This window comes from Momordica charantia (genome assembly GCF_013281855.1).
Source record: "Momordica charantia cultivar OHB3-1 chromosome 8 unlocalized genomic scaffold, Mcharantia_2.0 BLBB01000008.1, whole genome shotgun sequence".
Classification (NCBI taxonomy): Eukaryota; Viridiplantae; Streptophyta; class Magnoliopsida; order Cucurbitales; family Cucurbitaceae; genus Momordica; species Momordica charantia.
Genome location: NW_028275166.1, coordinates 22,665,088 through 22,681,411, shown reverse-complemented (window position 1 = coordinate 22,681,411; position 16,324 = coordinate 22,665,088). Strand labels below are relative to the sequence as shown.

Sequence of the window (16,324 nt, the reverse complement as noted above, 5' to 3'; positions counted from 1 at the left end):
AATAAGAACGTGATGGAAGTTGTGATGAAAATAAGAGCGTTTGAAATATAGCACTCCTTATCGTAAGAGTCTAAACTGCACATTACTCCTGGACCGCATGAATTTAAAAGGTGAATGGCCGAAAAAAAGTTATTGTATGTGAACTACGTTATGACTTGATCCATTTCTTTAAAAGGGTACATAGGCAGCTTAAAGAAAACTTTAAGTTTGGTCAAAGTTAAAAAAAATTAAAGAAAAGCGAAGCCACAGTGACACTACAAGATGCATATGTACAATCTTACCAGGGGTGACGATACTTGTCAACCCTATTAAAGGCTAGACCTGCAGCAAAATGGAGGATGATCACTGAGGCATATACCATCAAATTAAGTTTTGTTCCCCATGATAGGTGTCATACTCCAAATTGGATCTTCACATGATCGTTGGTGAAGAAGTTGCTGCCATTTGATCATTGTCGAAGAAGACTTGACTGTTGGGGAATAAGTTGTAGCCATATGATCGTTAGCAAAGCAGTTGCAGCTAGGCAAAAAAATGGCAGCTGCTCGATCGTTGGTGAAGAAATTGTAGTCGCTTGGATGATATCCTCATATAGGCGTCAACCACGAAAGGATGGTAATCGTGGGGATACTTCACTAAATTAGATGGTCTTATCCCACGAGGCTGCGTAAGCCGGATGTTATCCACATATAGCGTTATCCCCGAAAGGATGGTAACCGTGGGGGATACTTCACCAAATTAGGTGGCCTTGTCCCACGAGGATGCATAAGTTAGATGATATCCCTATATAGGAGTTGTAGACACCATATTTGATCTGACTTAATTTTAATTTTTGTTTATTTATTATTATTATTATTATTTTATTTTTACTTTATTAAGTTTTATTTTAATTGTTTTGGTTTAATAACGTAAGTTTACTTCATTATTGTTTTTAAGTAAAAGTTTAATTTAATTAATCTTGTTAAAAAAAAAGTTTAGATTTTGTTTTAAAAGAATTCGATTTATTATCGAAATAAAAAATTAAAAAGATATTTTATTTTAAAAAATTTTTTGTTTTAAATAAAGATATTTTGTTTTATTTAAAAATAAATAATTGGTTTTTCTTTCGTCTTTTCCCTCGTCAAAGCCCACTAACGTGGCATCTTCTCCAACCCCTCCTTCTTGTCCTTTCTCTGGTTTTCTTATTTTAGCATATATCACTGTTGTTTTTTTTAGTATTTAAGAGGAGAGGGAACACACAAAGAGGAAGCACAACACATAACTGAGAAGATCGGAACATAAAGAACTATAGTGGTGAAGGAAGAGATTTAAGTCTTGTTCCTCTTTAGAAAAACTCATTCTCTCTCTTTAAAAACCCATTTTTTCTTATTCTTCTCTTTCTAAGAACCCACTTTTTTCATCTTCTACCTCTGCACATGCACCACCCCTCCTCTCTTAGAAAACTCATTTTTTTATTCTTTCTCTATCTAAAATCACACCATCCTCCATAGTTACTTTTTCTTTTTATTTGTTTTATTTTCTCTCTCTAAAAAATCACCATCTTCTTCATCTTCTACCTTTCCTTTTTTCCCTCCATCTTCCTTTCATTATCCTTTATTTTCTTCCACATAGATCTTACTCTAAACCCCTCCGGCAACCACACAGAAAGCAGCGGTAGATTCTGGCGAACACACCGCGCGACAGATCTAGCTACGACTGCAAACTCCGGCAGCGACTGACTGGCGGCGTCAAAGGCAGCAGGCACCCAACCTTAAGGCGATCCACTGCAGTGCGAACAACATCCTCTACGTGTATCTATATATATATAGGTTTTAATTAAGATGAATTGGATAATCCTTGGAATTATCTCAATGAACAAAAAATAATAAATTTAAACCAAAAGTTTATAAATAGAATTCAAGTTCTAGATAAGGGATCCCTTACTCTAGCTCGGGATGTACTAGAAAAAAAGACTCAATTATGTAATGATAAAACTAAAAAATACTATTTACCAAAAGCATATGATCCTTTTTTGAGCGGACCTTACCGAAGACGAATCCTTTTTTTTTTTTCATTTTCAATGATAAATGAAACTTCGATAAAAAAATGATAGTGAAAACGTTTGGACAAATAAGATTCATGCTATCTTTCTTAATACTAATTACCCAAAAATTGAAGATAAAATTGTGTCCGAAGATCAAATAAAATTTTTAAAATTTTTATTCGATATAGTTATAACTCCTTACAACACTAATGCAAGTCATCAAAACTTGATTGGAATAAGAGAAATCAGTAAAAAAGTTCCCCGATGGTCATACTTTTTTTTTGGAAAGAAACTTTTTTTTAATTAAGGAAAAATCCTAAAAAAAAAAGTTTTTCCTTTTAGAAAAAGAAATTGTTATTCGAAATAAAATGTTTTTAAAAGCATTTGTTTTAGATATTTTTTTAACAAATTTCTTAAAAAAAACAAAGAGTAAAAGATTTTTCAAAATAAATTTTGTTTTAAAATAAAATGACGAGATAATGTCTTCGAATGACTCTATTAGAAACTTATTTACACAAATGTCTAAAATTTTCTAATTTTACACTTTTAGATTTTTGCAGGTAGGAGTTTATTTTAATTTCGATTTTACCATTATTTATTGCATTTACATTTATCATAGTTATTTGTTTTTCTTTTGATATATAAAAGATTTGATTCCATAAATTATTATCATAATCCTTTAATTATTGTGGGTCCCATACTAATTTTCAACACAAATCCCTTGATTCACTCATTCAAAAACCTTAATTTACTCCTTAAAAAAGATTGATTTTCCCTTAATTCACTCCCACATTGGTGCTCAATCTTCAAGAACAATTCAAAATCACACAAACATCTTTTGAAGTCTCAATAAACATATATCCGTATATTCAAAAAATATATTCAAAATCACAGTATATATCCACTTAAATATCCTGTTATATACCTTCAAAATCACTATAGTATATATCCGCCTATCTGCATATATACAAGTTGAGTTATAAGATATATCTTCTTATATATCCGCATATATACATTCAAAATTACTATAGTATATATCCGCATATATACATATATACAAGTTGAGTTATAAGATATATCATAATCAAACTCACTATAATATATATCCTTATATATACAATAGTTCACACGAAATCAAAAATCAAAAACAACCATTGGAATACAAACCTTTTGATCGGGATAAACGAAGACAAACTACTCTGGCGACAGAGAAAAACGGAGGCGGCTGGAGATAAAGGCAAGCAGACATTGGTTGAAGACCAAGGCAGGCAGAAACGACCGAAGAAGAAGGAAAGACGAAAATCTCCTTTCGAACGGGATAAATGGAGACGGACGACGGAGAAACACGGAGCAACCAGAGAGGAAGGCAGACAAAGACGGACGGTCAGAGAAGGATAATGGATGATCGGAAAGAAGAAAGGGGTTTCGAAAATGGATGGTTATGGGGATTTGTAAGGTTTTGGGATTTTTTTTTTATTTTGAAAAGTATAATTAAGCACATTTTGTATTTAAATTGTAACATTTCAATTTACCATTTCTAGATTTAAAAAATTATTTAATATTGAGGTGGATCCTTAAAAGGATATACTAGTAATTTGGGTGATGGGTACCATCCTAATTAATGTTGTTTCATGACAAAAGTGTAAATTTTATACATTTCAATCCTTTTATGTAATTATAATTCCTAAATAGGCTATCAATGTATTAATTCCTAAAATGAATTTCAAATTGCAAAGTAAGTAAAAAGGTTTGTTTTTTAAAATAAAAGAATTAAAGTTTTTAAAATAAGGTTTTAGGAAAAATTAAAAAATTTGATTTTAATAAAGACAACCGTTTGTATCTTAAGGTATTGTCACAGTGGTAAGAGGCTTGGTTGTTCACATCTATGATCCAAGTTCAATGTTTTCCTATGTTTAGAAATATTATTTTTTCTATTATCATTATTTTTTTAAACTAATAATTATTTCGAAAACTCCAATGACGGAGATTGGAGCTTTCCAATATTCTTGAGGTGATAAAATTTCTTAATGGCCTTCGTGCCACTCATAATTATTAGTTCATATTTTATAAAAAAGTATGAATTAATAAAATATGGGACATTCAAATAAAAACACAAAATTATTTTTCTTTGGACCAAATAATATAATGGGATAACTTTTGACAAAAATATGGTACCGTTTTTAAAACGGATGTCGTAGGGTGCTAACACCTTCCTTACGTTCAATCGACTTCCGAACGAAAAAAATATATGTTTTTCGCAGACCAAGTTTTTTAAATAGGTGATCGACCATACCTCGTAGATGATTGGTAGCGACTCCAAACGCTTAACTCGAAAGAGACCCTTTAGGGGATGACGTTGGCCACTCCACGTCGCGATGACGTTGCGACAAGTGTCATCCTCAAAAAGATGGTAACCATGAGGGATACTTCACTAAATAAGGCGGTATTGTCCCGCGAGAATGCGTAAGTCGAATGATATCCATATGTAGGTGTTATCCTCGAAAGAATGGTAATCGTGAGGGATACTTCACCAAATTAGGTGGCGTTGTTCCGCGAGGATGCGTAAGCCGAATGATATCCTTATATAGGCGTCATACTCGAAAGGATAATCGTGAGGGATACCTCACCAAATTATGTGGCATGGTCCCGTGAGGATGCTTAAGTCGGATGATATCCCTATATCAGCGTCATCTCTAAAAGAATGGTACCCGTGAGAGATACTTTACCAAATTAAGTGGTCTTGTTTCACCAGGATGCGTAAGCCGAATGATATCCCTATATAGACGTCATTCCTAAAAGGATGGTAACCATGAGAGATACTTCACCAAATTAGGTGGCATTGTTCCGCGAGGATGCGTAAGCCGGATGATATCCCTATATAGGCATCATTCTCGAAATGATGGTAACCGTGAGGGATACTTCACCAAATTAAATGGTCTTGTCCCACGAGGAAGCGTAAGCCGGATGATATCCCTATATCGGTGTCATCCCCGAAAGGATGGTAACCGTGAGGGATACTTTAGCAAAATAGGTGATCTTGTCAATCCTTAAAGTATCTTTGCTGCAAGAGAGAGAAACAAGCAAACAAAAAGGAGAAAAAGAAAACCAAGATAAAGGACAAGCCTTGATAATTAAGTAAAGACTGAAAATTTGATATTCCAATTCCAATAGAAGAAGTGACAAGATAAAATTAGCTCCTAAAAAAAGAAAGATTTTAAGTTAAAAAGGGAGTTTGAGTTAAATATATATATATATATATATATATATATATATATATAATTAAAAAAATTGATTAAAAAAAGTGAAAAGTGATAAAATCTTCTCTACTACATGGTAGGGAGTGAAAAAAAAACTGCCACATGCAGCATGTTTAAAATGAAAATAATAAAAAAGTTGTTTCCAACTATAAATAGAAAGAAGAAGAGAAGATGTTGAACGATTGCTCCCTTCGCCCACGAGCACTTCGGTGGAAGAAATAAATGGTCAGATCGCACTGCATGAAGACAAGAGATAATCATAAATGGATAGAGAAAACAAAAAGAAGAAGGAAAAAAGAGAAGAAACTTTGAAGCCAACCTTTTCGCTGGACTTATGTTGTGCTTCTACCAATACACCTGAAGGCTCAATTTATAGGCAATGACTTGGGGTTCAAACTAGAAGAGTAATCCAAATCTCATTTCGAATATGATTCCTCATTCAAATTCGAGTTGGAATTTGATTGGATTCCTAATTTAAATTTGACCCAAATCATATCCCAATTCGAATAGGATTCTTTATCCAAATTCGAATTTGAAATTTGGTGGGATTTTAACTAAAATCAACTCCCAATCCAAACATGATAAAGATTGCAGTTTAAATCAAAATAAAATAAGGATTTAAGTTCGAATATTATTATCTTAATGGAATTTTCGATTTGGGTACATTCTAAATTAACCAAATTTGAATATCAATTTGGCCATATTCCAAATCTTGATTGTGGTAAAAATTTAAATTCAAATTTCACTCCTATTCAAGTCAAAATTCGAAATCTTGGTAGAATTTTTCAATTTGGGCATATTCCAAATTTACCGAATTTGAATATAAATTTGGCCATATTCCAAATCAATATTGGGGTAAAAATTCAAATCCAACGTCTAATTTAAATTGGATAAACTCCAAATTTTCAAATTCATCCCAAATTTGAATTTGAATTATATTATGACTTTCAAATTAGGTTTGATAAATTCCATATTTACGAGTTTGATCCAAAATTTAAAGTTGAACCATAATCCAACGTTTAATTTAAAGTTGGATAAATTAAAAAATTTCAAATTCATCCCAAATTTGAATTTGAATTATATTCCAACTTTTAAATTAAGTTGGATAAATTCCATGTTTTCGAATTTGATCCAAAATTCAAATTTGAACTATAACCCAACGTTTAATTTAAAGTTGGATAAATTCCAAATTTTCAAATTCATCCTGAATTTGAATTTGAATCATATTCTGACTTTTAAATTAAATTAAAAGTTAAAAACTTCTGAAGATAATTTTAATTTCAATTAATAAATTTCAGATGCATTTTAAATTGTGCAAATTTATTGTCAATTGGACCTACAACAATATCTTGGTTCATGATTAAAAATTTTATCAAAATGATGACTTAAATTCATATTTTTGATTGCACAATATTTTTGAAATTCATCCACAATTACGTTTGACATAAATTTCGAAAATGGGGCATTTGTAGAACCATAAATTTTGGGTCAATCATAAACGGCCGTGTCATTATCTATTTTATTTAGAGATCAATTATAAATTAACCCTAAATTAAAATTTAAGACAAAGTGACAATTAATAATGTCGTCACATGTCTTTGAAGTTTTTTTAACTTTTAAATTAAATTAAAAGTTAAAAAAACTTCTGAAGATAATTTTAATTTTAATTGATAAATTTCAGATGTATTTTAAATTGTACAAATTTATTGTCAATTGGACCTACAATAATATCTTGATCCATGATTAAAAATTTTATCAAAATGATTACTTAAATTCATATTTTTGATTGCACAATATTTTCGAAATTCATCCACAATTATGTTTGACATAAATTTTGAAAATGGGGCATTTGTAGGACCATAAATTTTAGGTCAATCATAAACGACCGCGTCACTATCTATTTTATTTAGGGATCAATTATAAATTAACCATAAATTAAAATTTAAGACAAAGTGACAATTACAAATAATGTCGTCACATGTCTTTCATTGGTCTCTTAAATTAAATTTAATTGGTTAAATTGGGTCATACGAGAATTGGGCCCTGAATCAATTTAGTTCACAAATCTATTGGATTGTATCTTCGCCAAAAACCCAAATTATCACAAGATCGGGTGGATTGATATTTAAATTTAAATAGTTTAAATCCACTTAAATAGTTGAGCTAGGTTCAAAATCATCCAAGCCCAAATCTATTTGAAATTAAATTGAGCTCGTAACCCAAATAGAGCCAAATCCATGGTTTGAGTCCAAAATTACTCAAAGCCAAAATACCACAAGGCTAGTGGAAACCTTTATAAATAGAGGGGTTTCCCTCATTTTCAAGGGTTCAGAATTTTAGAATGGAGAGAATTCACACCAAATTGAAAACTCTCTGAAGACTTGAAGATTCGAAGACCGACTTAAAGACTTTGAAAACTATAAGACTTGAAGACTTTTGAAGGACATAGAACTTCGATATAAATTCAAGAACAAGCATCTCAATCTTCACATCAAGTTTAAGAAAAAGAATCAGAGGATAAAGATTAGAGATTGAATCCACTATACAACATAACAACATAAAAGTTCAACTCCATGAAATATAATTTCTTCGGAAATCTCGTGTGAGGAATAATAATTTAGAATATAATTTATAATGACGTTGATTCAAATTACATAATACGTAAAAGAAATTACCTTTATAGTTACTTTTTCTAACATTTATGACGAGAATTATATTGTTTCTATGGCAATTTCTCTCTAGGATTTTTCTTCAATTTCAAGTAAATCATCAAACAATATCACTTTTATAATGTTAAATCTGCACAATTATCAAAGCATCAGATTAGTTTTGTCAATAAATAGTACTAAACAATAACAACAAATTTATATAAGTATAAAAGTAATAATTCTAAATATTACTTGTTATCCATGATTTGGATTCTCTTTTCGTGTTGTAGTTTACTTGAAACTTCCTAATAATCGTCAACTTGACTTGTATTCCACGACCAACCATATGTGCAAAAAAGTTAAGAATTTATTATTAGGTAATAAATAAGACAATTAAAATAAACTTATAATATTATGCATACTCGTCTGTGAATCCATGTCATTTGGATTTTTCATTAATTCGAAGTTGACTAAATTTATTTTCTTCAACCTGTATATCTCTCATTCAATTTCATCAACTTCACTGTTTTACATCAACAATCTCAATTTTGTCATTGACATTCTTGTATCTTGTATCAATTGGTTTTATACTCCCATAAAATATTTTGTATGTCATTTTCTCTTCTAACTTCTCAGCGAATTTCTCAATCGAATCGTAAATAGAGTAATTTTAATCATGTCTCCCTACAATAATATTTAACATACAATTTTAAACATTTATTTTAAAAATGAGACAAATAGTGTGTAAAATAGTTTTACATCCTTATCAATAACAATTTATTTTTGAATGTGTATATGTTAACCTTTTCTTTTTCTGAATTTTTGTTTGATGAATTTTCTGACAATGGTGACTTTTGTGCACCATACGTTTTGAAATGGTTTCAACTCTGCAATTGACATCCCTGAGATTAACACATCTGCAATTAGCATCTCTGTCATTGATATATGTGTATTGTTTAAACAAATTATGTTAGATGATCACTATATTACAAAAATAAAAATGAATTTAAATTTTGCAACTTACTGTGAATGATTAAACTTTCTTGGTGTACACAATATATGGCTTCTTGAAAGTTTAATTTTCGAGTCCTTATGGATAGTCTGAATCGTGGTAAGCTGTGACAATTAATTTATATACAATTGTAGGGAAGTTTAAGTGTGAGCAGTTATAATTTGAACAACAAAATAAATATGCTTAATTGTATAATTCAATCTTTTAATCATATAATTCCAGCTATTCAGAGTATTTAATTGCATGTTCAATCTCTTAATAATAAGCAATCGTTCAGAATCTCAATCATTTTAAAAAACATTCATGTTGATTGAGAGGGTAAGGTATGAATTAAATATTCTATTTTAATGTATTTAATTGTTATTAGAGATTTAAAGGCTAATTATGTAGTAAGATAAATATTGCAAGGTATATTTGACCTAAAATGCTTTTTCGGCCAAAACACATATTTAGCCCATTTGTTATGTCCTACAATAATTTTGTAGCCTTATTATCAAGGATTGTTTTCAAACCTGACAAAATATGTGCAACCAAAGTAAGGATTTTTTTTTAATAATGCTATTTTTGAAACTTATTCCAAATATATACCACTACCCAAACTATTTTCAAGAATAATGCTTCGAAATAGTTGGCCGTCTCTTCAAAAGACGACCTATGAATGACATTATTCATGTTGGAAAAAATGAGGATTAAATGAAAAAGATTGTTGTGTCGTGGATGAAGCCATTGCCTTGAAAGCAATTACGACACGACCATGGTGCTACATTGTATGCTCGCCTATTGCTCCCCAAGATTAACACAACTTCGAACCCAGGCGTGCACTCGCATGGCCCAAATGGAATCGATCCACGTGCTTAAAAAGGTTTTCTTTTCCTGTTATAAAACAAAAACAAGTCTTTATTTATATAGAAACAATATGCTATTTTTGGTGGTTTAAAAAATAGTAAAGTTAAAAATAGCATACTTTAAATTTATCAAGTTTAAAAATAGCTAGAAGACTAAGTCTTTTAAGGACATATTAGTCATTCCCAACATTCCCCCACGAATGACTAACTAGTCCTAAAAAAATACATTTTCTGAACAATGAAAAAAATAAACTTAAGCATTAACATCTACAATTTGAATTAATGCATAGTGAAGTGAGACAACAACCTAAATAATGAAAGTGAGTTGTCTCTTGAACTTCCAGTAAGTATGGTTGAGACCCCCACAACACATTTTATTCATTGTTTTTCGATTCCGTGATATAAATCAAGTGCTATTAATGGCAATGCACACAAAACCTTGGGCCATCGTGAAAGCTCTAGAAAGATACCTTTTAATTCTTTCATAGAAGGCAGCCCAACTTCATAATTACGTTATTGTTTCATCAAGTCTAACACAAATAAACCACTAAAAGATTGAGCTACGAAGACTTTGTATATCATCCGTCAAGTCCATACATACTACTCAAATAAAGGGCTATGGACTCTCACACTACGTCACAGCATAAATGTATTATCCATCAAGTCTACAGACCACCCAAATAAATGGCTATAAATTTCACAGTACATCACACATATAAGTGTATTATTCATCAAGCTTATACAGACCATCCAAATAAAGGGCTATGAATTTTCAAATACATCACATACTCTAGAGAAATAACTTTACCATTGAGCAACTGTTCCACAACTCAATTTCTCAAGTAAATATATCAATTTCTACTTATTTTCAACCAAGAAGATAGTTAAGGGAATTAATTTCACATGATTATAACCTTAATATTTCAAATTAATTATTCTTATTTGGGATGAGGCATCGATGACAAAAAAAAAAAATAAACCATAATAGAAGCAGTCGATAGAGCTTCTAGAGACATAATAGATTCTATAGACCCATTTGGTTGAAAGGTTATTGTATTTGGGGGAGATTTTCGACAAGTGTTACCAGTTGTCCCACGAGCAATCAGACAACAGATGATTAATGAAAGTTTGGTAAAGTCATATCTTTGGAAACAGATGAGAAAATTTTAACTAACAAAAAACAAGAGAGCCTAAAGTGATAGTCAATTTGCATAATATTTATTAAATATTGGGAATGAAACTGAACCACCAATAGAATAAGCACGCTATAATGGTTACCTTATTTTCATTTTTGGTTCTTCCCTATCTGTATCTTCAAGTTTTATATCTAACTAGTCTCTCATGTTTATTATGTTATTACTGACTTGTATTGTTTGAGACCAACTATTGAAGTGACTGGACATAAGATCCATGGTATTGCTCCAACTCTTGGATCCTCATTGCTCGAGTAAGTTTCTTACTGCCTATTTTATCAATTTGGATTTAGTGGTAGTTGAATATGGCATTAGAGCAGGAAGATTATGTATTTGAACCTTTATATATTGTCATTTCTCTAAAAATTTATTATGATAGTCACTTAGAGTCTTACGTTTATTTTCAAGTTAACTAGTGATGGGGAGTGTTAAGAATATGTATAAAATGAGAGTGATCAAGGGATTGGTGAAGAAGGCTTTAGAAGAGATGAAATTCACTATCGGTGGTGGAGCCACCGATTGGTTCCCTAAACACATGGCGGCGGCCACGTGAGCCATTCGCGAGAAACTGAAGTTGGTGGACATGGTGATCGAGGTCAGAGATGGTTGTATTCCCTCGTCATCGACGAACCAAAGACCATAGAAAATGTACTATTTTTTTATTGAATTATTTTGAAGACCTTAGAAAATTATTCTTTGAAAAATGATATGTTTATGAACAAACTTTTAAATTATATTATCTTTTATCAAAGATAGTTAAAAAAAAAACCCCTTAAAACAACCATTCAAAAAAAATTTATCAAGTAAGAATCTTATTAAAAAAATATATTATCTTTTATCAAAAAAAAAAAAATTATCATCTTTTATCAAAAGTATTTAAAAAGTTTAAGAAATTATACATATATTTTTTATATTTATCAACAAATGCTAATTTTTTTTATGTATTTGTTTTTTTCAAAGGTAAAAAATCTTGGGAAAAAATGTTAAAATACGAACACTTCAAAAAACAACTTTGTAGTCTTTCGACCTCTCGTTCACTCTCTTCAGCCCTCACCCAGCCCTAATCTCCCTTGTAGTTGAGTCACCGCTGTTCACTTCATTTTTTGAAACCGGAGTCTTTGGCCATCTCTGATGGATGATCTCTGCTAGTTTACTTCAGATTGTGTTTGGTCAAGTTTGTAATTTTATATGACTTTGCTCTACTATATTATTATTATTTTTTAAGTTTTTAGTGCCAGTATGTGTGACGATGATGATGAGGAGGATAATGGGGATGACTATTTTTGTATTCGACATGGTTAATGTTGATTGATTTTATTTATTCTCAACTTGAATTACAAGTATTCTCATGCCTGTTTCATTTTATTTTGTTTTATCTCTGTTTAGTTTTAACGTCTCTCTCTGTCTCTCTCAATTCTGGTGAAGCGAATTTCTGATGTGCTTCTAGCTAAAGGCATTGATTATTGGCTACTTCTCTATTATTACTAATGATGTGATTCGTCTTTCTCAAGAGTGGAGTAGTTAATCAACTACATGACCTCTATTTTCATGTCATTTTCCATTTTTTTTGCTGAAATTCTGTAAGTGTACATGAAGGATTTTTAAATTAATTTACCGGGTTATAAACTTTATAAGAATTGATAATAACATGAATTTGCATGAAACATGTTGCGCCTCTACTTAAAAGCTAGAGGGTAGAATGCAAGTGCACACTGTCACAAATAATAATCTGGAAAAATTCCAAATTCGCCACCACAGGGATTAGTTTTATTTTAAAATTGATTTTGTAAATCGCTTGAATGAGCAATCGGGTTTGGGATAAAAATTGGTGAATCTATTTGAACACGAAAAACACACGAAAATAAAAGAATTTAAAAAGCCAACCCCCTACTATTGTTTAGTTCTAAAAAGATGAATTACACCTACTAAATGTGCCCGTAATTATGCTCAATTCATGCAAACGAGTTCAACTCCTATTTTATACCGCTTTTGGTTTGTTTAGAAGTTTAGGCTAGCATTTACATATGTCTATGAAACTCTAGTATCATAAATAAATCAAACTCCAACTTACGTTTAACGGGTTAGAGAGCATATGTCTAGGATCTTGTTTTAGTTATTATCTCTAAGTAACTTCTCGTTTTACCTTGATGAAATCCATTTGAATCTAACCTTTTCAGAACTAAATTCAAACTAATGTGATTTAACAAGTGGTCAACAAGAAAATCAACTAGAATAATTATCAATCAAGATAAGCAAAATGAGCGTAATACGCCGTACTCACTAATAGATGTAATTTAAAATAAGACGAACTAAACCATTTGTAGGAAGGTTGAAGAAATAATTTAGCTAATCATTGAATTAAAAGAAATGAAATAACAAGTGAAGATAACAGAATAATACATTTCCATTGAAGTTGGAAAGAAAGTACAAAATTAGAATAAATAGAATTGCAATAAAATAAACAAAGAATAATTGTAGAAAAATTAATTGAAGAAAAAAACTTAAATGCTAGAACAAAATCTCAAAAACTAAAGTATGATAACAAAGTAGAAAGGAAGAACAAAACAAGTGTGTTGAGATGATCCTTAGGAGCTTCAATTTATAGGCTCGGGGGAAGTAACAAGTTGAAGAATTCATGTGAAGTTGGAACCAATTATGGTTGTAGAGATATGAGGAAGTGAGACTAAATCTTGGACCAATTACTTGGTCAAAAGTGGTTATTCCGAATTTGATAATTTGACCACCGAATGTGGCTGAAGAATTGAGAAGCTGGATATTTCAAAGTAATGTAGCTGACGTGTTCTGATCATAAATCTTCAATTTTCCTTAAAAAGTAAATATATTTACACCAATTAGCCTTCATTTACCTATAACTAAATGTCAAAGTCTTTAATTCCAAAATATGCACATTTTTCCTAAATTATATGTATGAACATACATTTTCCATCATACATAACCCTCAACTAAATATGCAAACCTATTCTTTTTAGTCTTTAATCTTGGCTTATCACACCCCCAAACTTAATATTTTGCTTGTCCTCAAGCAAAAACAACAATTAACAAATCAATAATAAGCATGCAAAATACGAGAGTAAACCAAACATTTAGCAAAGTCGAGTAATTTGCTCATATTGTGTCTCAGGAGGAACATCAAAGCTTTAATCCCTAGTACTTTTCTCAAGCAAAATCATCATAGAGCCACATTTGTTTAAAAGATAAAAATATTTTAAATTCTTCTATTTTCTAACTCAAATAACTTTTTCAAAATATAGTAGAGACTATGCACACTTCCTTTAATGGAAATTTTCTAGCACAAAAATGACTCGAAAAATAGGTAGTCACGGGATTCTTTAGGCTGGCAACCAATCTGAGCTTGTCAATTGGTGAGTTGCACAAAGTCAAGCTAGATCAACGTTGCTACCATAAAATTACAAGTATTCCTAAGTGAGACTTTTTTTTGCAAACAGAGTGGGAACTGAGTTAAGACAAGCAAATTTTATTATTCCCATGCATGTCAATGCTAATCCAAAGCAACAAATCACAATTTCCACGACTTGACAACATTCTTCCAAAAAGACAAAATCAACTAACTACCTAAATCCTGATATGCACATCTACTAATTTATTAACAGAAACAGAACATGCATTGAATGAAATAATACTAGAGGTCATAAAAACTCCCTGACATCACCATGTGGTTGAGGATGGTGGGAAGTAGACGGGGTAGTGTTGTCTAGTTGGCAAGGTAAGTTTTTAGCTAAATTTCCTCTTTTCACGTTTAACCTCTCACATTTAACCGCGTTCTTATTTCTGTAAATTATTCAAACTAAATAATTGAATTTAAAGAAAAATAAGATAACTAACACGCAATGCATGAAAAATAAAAATAAAGTTTCATAACAAAGTAGAAAGGAAGAACAAAAGCATGGAAAATGAAGTGTGTTGAGATGACCATTAGGAGCTTCAATTTATAGGCTTGGGGGAAGTAACAAGTTGAGGAATTCATGAGAAGTTTGGAACCAATTATGGTTGTAGAGATTTGAGGAAGTGAAACCAAATCTTGGACCAATTACTTGGTCAAAAGTGGTTATTTCGAATTTGATAATCTAGGCACCGAATGTGGCTAAAGCTTTGTGAAGCTGGATCTTTCAAAGTAATGTGGCTGGCACATTCTGATTCCTTACAAAGTAAACATATTTACACCAATTAGTCTTCATTTACCTATAACTAAATGCCGAAGTCCTTAATCACAAAATATGAACATTTTCCCTAAATTATATGTATGAACATACATTTTCCATCCTAAATAACCCTCAACTAAGCATGCAAACTTATTCTTTTTAGCCTTTAATCAAGACTTATCAAAACGCCACCTTAATTTATATACAATACAACTTGGTGTAATCCTTAGCATTTCTGATATAGAAGCATTGGGGATACTACAAGCCTAAATTTACAGCGGTGAGAATGTAACCTGTTAGGCCGATTTAGCAATTTTTTTTAATGTACATACATGCGGAGATCATACATACATTCGAAATAACAATCTAGATGCATAATTCAACCTAGGATTAAACATGCATGATCATACATTATGATGCTTAGAAAAAAATATATACCTTTGTAGTTTTTCAAAATTCTTCAAATAGCTCCAATGAGGACCACCAAGAGATTTTCCTAGCTATTCTCAAGGATTGGAATAGAGTGGTGGGACTCTTTTTAGAGAAGGAAAAATTTAGAGAAATGTGGCGCTAAAAGGAGTTATATAAGTTATTAAAAAAAATATTAAATGGCCAAAGGTTCCAAGACTTATTAATGTTTGAACAAAAACCTTCTTAAATAGGCAAATTACATGCAACTCTTGCATGTCAAAATTCACCAACACATATTCCACTCATGCATGACATGGCTAAGTGTCAAAATGCATATCTAAGTTCACCAAAAACTTACAACACACATTCCACTCATGCATGGCATGACTAAGTGTCAAAATGCATGTTTAAGTTCACCAAAAGCTTACAACACACATTCCACTCATGCATGCATGGCTAAGTGTCAAAAAGTGGATTTTTGAGATTATTTAAATGTTCCACTCAACAAGTTAGTGGAATTTTCCACCAACTTGGTTAAAAACATTATTTTAATCTTCATAGTCAACCTTTGACTTTCTCTGGTCAAAGTCAACTATTTGACTTTTTCCAAAATCTGACTGTTTGACGAAATCCATGCCTCCGATTATGAATCCGCATTCATAATTTTAATATTTAAATCCTATTTAAATATTTTTACCAAATTTCTCAAATTGATATGATATATCAATTACTTAATCATATCTCATATGATTAACCT

At 31.0% G+C, this 16,324-nt stretch overlaps 1 long non-coding RNA gene across 3 annotated transcripts; it reads right to left on the bottom strand.

The window, feature by feature from the left end:
* Positions 1-13,304: 13,304 nt before the first annotated feature.
* LOC148209803 (uncharacterized) lies at positions 13,305-15,780 on the bottom strand. 3 transcript variants are annotated; one of them, XR_015792966.1, is made up of 2 exons: positions 15,595-15,780; positions 13,305-15,154 (listed from the first exon to the last, which is right to left on the bottom strand). It is a non-coding gene; the product is annotated as an uncharacterized LOC148209803 (long non-coding RNA). The 3 variants fall into 3 exon arrangements; XR_015792968.1 differs by having other exon boundaries at positions 13,305-15,147; XR_015792967.1 differs by having other exon boundaries at positions 13,305-14,785.
* Between the last annotated feature and the right edge of the window lie 544 nt (positions 15,781-16,324).